Source organism: Staurois parvus, unplaced genomic scaffold (genome assembly GCF_062004578.1).
Source record: "Staurois parvus isolate SC_StPar_1 unplaced genomic scaffold, SC_StPar_1.0 ptg000299l, whole genome shotgun sequence".
NCBI lineage: Eukaryota > Metazoa > Chordata > Amphibia > Anura > Ranidae > Staurois > Staurois parvus.
In genome coordinates, this window is record NW_028318095.1 from 24,307,860 (window position 1) to 24,313,808 (window position 5,949).

Consider the following 5,949-nt stretch of genomic DNA (forward strand, 5'->3'; position numbering starts at 1 on the left):
CATAACTGTTATAGTTTATACACGTTCGTTATTATATGTATATTATATTATATATAATCAAACATATATTTCTATAGACAAGCAGAAGATGAAATAACAGCTTCCTTGCTCTTAGCTCCTGTATAATGTACACAATAGAGGCTGCATATCACAGGGCTGCCAATAAAATAAAACATCAATGCAAAACTTCCAAACCCAGGTAGAAACAGAATTTCCTCTCGAACAATGTTTCCAGTCAAGGCACCCTTTAAAATTATACACAACCTCAAGGCACCCTGGTGCTGACTAATATTCCAATGTTTCTCTTCCTCACTCGCTAATGTGATCCCAGTGCTGATGGAGGGGCAAACTGTGTAAGTGCCCGATGTCCTGCTAAACAACTGATGATGTCATTGGTTGTTAGGACGCAGGTGGCTAAAAGGTTGTAATGGTGCACAATGAAAACTTGCACATGTGTGTAACAAAAAGGCAGGCTTGATCCACACGCTGGCTTGTATAGTTTTTGGGCAATTATTAGGCATTTTGTCAAGGCACCCCTGAAGAAACCTGAAGGCATCCTGGTTGAAAAAGACTGCTCCAGAAAAATGGCTATGAAAGTTATGCAGAATCATTGAAAATGTAGACAACCAAATGCAAGGTTTTCTGATAAAGCCAGTAATCCACCTATACTAACCTTCCCAAAGTGTAGAACCATCTGGGATTATACAGTAAGGAGCACAAAAAGCAACAAGGGAAATGTAACATGACTTTTAAGACTTTAAAGGCAAACAAAATTATAAATGTAGAAATTACATTGTTCAAAATTAAAGTATATGTAAACCCTCACTCATTCAGTTTAAAATAGAAATGCAAGACAAAATGTGTGTGCGCGTGTACTATATAAAAAAAAATATATTTTTTTTTTTTTATAAGTGATCACATACCCTCTGTTATCAGCTGCATAAGAGGTAGGGATGGAGACTGCAGAGGGGTGTGTCAGTAGGTAGCAGAAAAATAACAATACACAGGGGTAGATTTACTAAAACTGGAGCACACTGAATTTGGTGCACCTGTGCATGATAGCCAATCAACTTCTAACTTCAGCTTGTTCAGTTAAGCTTTGGCAATAAAACCTGGAATCGGATTGGTTTCTATGCAGAGCTGCACCAGATTTTGCACTCTCTAGTTTGAGTAAATAACCCCCTCTGATCTTCCCAGTGAAGAGCTGTGCAGGGTGTGTGAGTGTGGGACTCTGACCAAGCTGAGCTGGATGTACTCTCATGCCTAGCGTGGTCAGTTTGAAATAGAAAAGCAGGGGGACTGGCAGAAACACCAGGGATTTCATAAAGGAATAAATACAAAGACAACAGGATATTTTGTAACACAAGTACATGGTACAACAGACACATATCAGGAATATGAAATGTTGGGTAAAAACCCCTTTAAGAGTCTACTTTGCTTCTTGGTGTACATGTACATTGAGCCACATATTTCATATTATCAGATCTAAACATGAACATTATGTAGTGCAATTTATTTTTCCTTTTGGATTTTATTAAATCATAAAAAACTATGTGCCCCATGCAGTAGCGGGTGCAAGCACATTTCACTTGGTAACCACTACAATCAGGATTCTAATTTTCTTGGACATGATTAAGTGCACATAAGGCACTAAAGACCTGATATAGGAAAGGATTTAGTCACTAATTTAACTGGGGATGGTGATAATTGTAATCTATTTTCTGATGAGAGGACTGTATGATGTCTTTGATGGAGACAAAAGGAACCTCTTGGATTCAGTGACAAAAACAAAGTTTATAAATATATAAAATAAAAGGGGTTTAGAGAACACTGAGAATAATTTATTGCTCCATCAAAATATAATCAAGCAACTTCAGTGATCCTTGTTCTTTTAATTACTGAGCTGCACTGTGTAGTAAAAATGGCGATATGTCTATGTTCAGGTCCTAAATAGCCTCCACATGTATAACACTGAGAAACTGAAGAGGTGTGACCATATCTTAACTCCTGCATAAACTCCTGCTTAAAAAAAAAAGGATTTGTAATCCACATATATTGTAACACACTGTAAGTAAAACTTTTTTCATTTTGGATTGAGCAAAGGAGGGTTATAACCCCCCTGGTAAAACTTTTTTCAGTTTGGATTGAGCAGGGGAGGGTTATAAACCCCATCAGACTTGTTATGCCATCTGTGTCCTATTGTGGAGATTTCCCGTCACTTCCTGTTTCTTAGCCAAACAGGAAATCCCTGCAAACGAAGGCAACTCCTTGGAGGCCCCCAGGTCACCAGAACTAGTGTCCTCATTGAAACATTTCCCCTCTATTACTTTTCTGGGGATTAATTTGCATTCACTTCAGTGATAGTAAACAGGACAAATAGAGAGGGTGAATCTCCCTAACAGGGGCACAGACAGCAATAAAAAATGACAGGTGTTTTAATCCCTCTCCACTCTATTCAAAACTGAAAAAAAAAAGTTTAGCCTTTAGCTGCGGATAGTAATCGTGATCGCTTTTCTGGTGGGAGGTCTGTATGAGGCAAAAGACTCCTGGATTCAGTGACAGTTACTTTTTTTTTTACTCCCAAGCAAGGCTTGAATTAGGAATCCCTTAAGTAATTGTCATCATATGTTGATTATACAAAATACCAAATAGACTGTTCACTCTACAAAAGAAGCTGCACTTTGCATGGAAAATTTCCCCATGCGAGTGAAGCAGATTGTGGATCCCCAACCGTTTTCCTTTCCAAATAGTGGTGAGCATTGAGATTTGAGAGTGAACAGCTGTAGATATACAAGAATGTTTTCTTTAGTGCAGTCACTCTCAACTAGGGTTCTGAAGAACACTAGGGATCCTCTAGCTATTGCTAGGGTCCCTTGAGCTTTCATTGACTGACCTACCATTTGATGGTGCCTACATAATTCCAGGGCCAACGTCCTTTTTAGCTGTCTATAAGAGTGGCACTCTGATCACCACTGTACGGGCTGACTTCCACCTACCAACTGGCCTTAGGGTTTGCCTACTGACCCCCAATGAGTCAGGTAAAGTAAGGGTTCCTTGAGACCCGAAACAGATTTGAGGGTTTCCTCTGGGGTAAAAAAAGTTGAGAAAGACTGCTCTAGTGACTGCTACTTGCTATGTGCTAGATCTCTTCCAGATGAGGCTCATCTAAAGTCCTTGTTGTGCCACACCTCTACCTCCTGGTCAACACTCGGAATGTCTACTGCAGGACACACATCTCATTACCATGACACCAAGCTTTAAAGTGTTTTCATATTTCTATTCACAAAGCTTTCTAAATGTCATTCTTAGTATAGCTTGCTAATACATGTCAATTTTATATGAGTCTAGCTGATAAAGGTTAAGTACCTCAGCCATTGTACATAGAAATCCCTGATCATGCAGAGCTCCAGTCAGGGAAATGACAGGTTTATATTGTTATGAGGTCATACTTTCCTCTTTTTTAGCTTCACAATGTAAGTTAAAGATTATAGATTAGCTCCCCTTGATTGTGTGGGAACATTTTTCATTGTTGCCAAAGAGATCAGTGTTCAGGCTTGTTCATTTGGATGGCTGGGGGCAGGAAACACTTTCATTCTTGGTGATAACGGTAAACAGGACAAATAGAGGGTGAATCTCCCTGACAGGGGCAGAGATGGCAATAAAGCCTGACAGGGGTTCTAACCCCTCTCTACTCTATCCAAAACTAAAAAAAAAACGTTTTGCCTTTACTCATACTTTATTTCCTACCAACTTCAATTATCACTTCAGAAGCTAGTGGTATTTTAACGTGAATACCCATGTGGAAACCTTTGTCATTTGGCCATGTACCACATCGCTGGAATATTGCTGCGATGTTGAAGCCTATTTTAAATTTTGACCAGTAAACATTATCCTTTCATAGGAAAAGTATTTATCTGTGATATTATGTACTACTTTTGCAGTCTGTATATTGTTATATTCTCTCCATGTGAGTTATTGTTAAACAGATCTTACTTACACGTTTTGCCTACAGGTTTTGCTTGTGTTGTTCTTTCTAGGTTGCTAGATTTTTCCTTTAGAAATTATCAGTAAATCTTAAATTTCACCATAATACTCTATATACCTGGGGTCTGCAAACCTTCTAAGCAAAGGGCCAGTTTACTGTCCTTCAGGCTTTGGGGGGGGGGGGACTGTGGCCAGTGGGAGTAGAGAATGCTCCTGTTTCAGTACCCCATCCTTGGTTTTATTTGGAGGAACAGTGCCCCACCATTGATATCAATGAGAAGAATAGTGCCTCATTGATGGTGTCAGTAGGGAGAATAGTATTCATCATTGGTGTAATAGCACCCCGGGCTAGGGCCAGAGAAGGGCAAACAAAAGGCCACATATCTGGTCCCTGGGCTGCAGTTTGGAGACCACTGCTATATACCATTATATGTCTGTACATTACAATAAGCAGTTTGTGTATTTCTATAGGTCTTGAATGATTATAATTTTCCATATATGTATTTATATTTTTGGCGACTTTTGCATTTGTGTCCACATCCAGGCAAGAAACATATACCTTCCTTAAAGCAAAGTTCCAGCTGACAAAAAAAAAATTAAAGTCAGCAGCTACAAAAACTGTAGCTGCTGACTTTTAAAATACAGACACTTACCTGTCCCTCAGCCCAGCGGTCTCCTCACCATGAAAAAGGGGTGTGAAAAGAAATTCACAAGAAAAGCAGTTACATTATGGACAGAAAGCGATACCCAGAAATTTCAAAAAAATTATGCTTTATTGCAAATAATGCACGTTAGACATTTAGGTAAATACCACAGTTAGCCATCACCACAAGATGAGGCAATACCAAAAAGTATGACCTAAAACAAAAATTATTAAAAGCAAGACATCATGACCGGCTATGAGTACAGTTGTACTATAAATACAATGACACTAGGTCTAGTGTATATACAGCACAGGCACATTGGAAACACCACCATGTAGGGGATGTACACAAAATTGTAACCTTAGAAGGCTATACATCAAATATGCAAAATGTAGAAACATTGGTACCCGTATAATATGGACTGAGGGGCCCAACTATGCAATACTAGTGTGCTAGTGAGTGATCCAACTCAGGGCAAGGATCCAAAAGAGACATATGCAGCACAAAAATTGATTGCTAATGTAAGCCCCAATAAACTGATGCTGTGATGTGTTAACACACACTATCATGCAGAAAAATAAATATATAGCTTTCTCAACAGGGATGAGTGGTTCTTGACTGATAAATTGACAATAGTGTCCAGAGATAACATTATAGAAAAAACTTAATGACAATGGTGACTTCTCCATATGACATCCGTCAACTGTAGTTGAAATGGCAGGGTCCTGCCAGTGTAATATAGGGATTCTTCACTGCCAGCAAGCGGACTAAATGTCTCCCTTATTATATATCTGATGTATAGATGATAAGAATATCCATGCTGTATAGAGAAAGTAGGGTGCTGTGCACCATCTGAGTATGTCATGATGTCCCCATCCTGTAGTGAATAAGTGACATGAGAAATAGTCAATATGATTGTCACTAAGTATATCAGATATTGACGGCCATGAGGCCGTAATTCCTTTTCTGTATTTGCAGTGTTCCACTCACCACCCGTTTAATGAGTAAAGAACGATGCATAATCTCTCTCATTATTGGATCTAAGCCCGGGGTCCTGGAGGCAGCCGCCAGCATCGGGACTATGGACAAACGGGCTCCGCTTTCATCCTGGTACATGTGCAGATTGATGAGCGCCCAGCACGAGCGTGTATTTCTGTGTCCCCTGCAGGACTGGGTGTATAGCTCCAATGCGCCTGACTGGTAGTGATGTCACTGAAGTGTGACGTCAACGCGTTTCGCCGATGGGAGTATCTTACTCAGCTTTATCAGGACCAATAGAATGCATAGCTAGAGACTCCATTTATATCAGGCGGATCTCTGC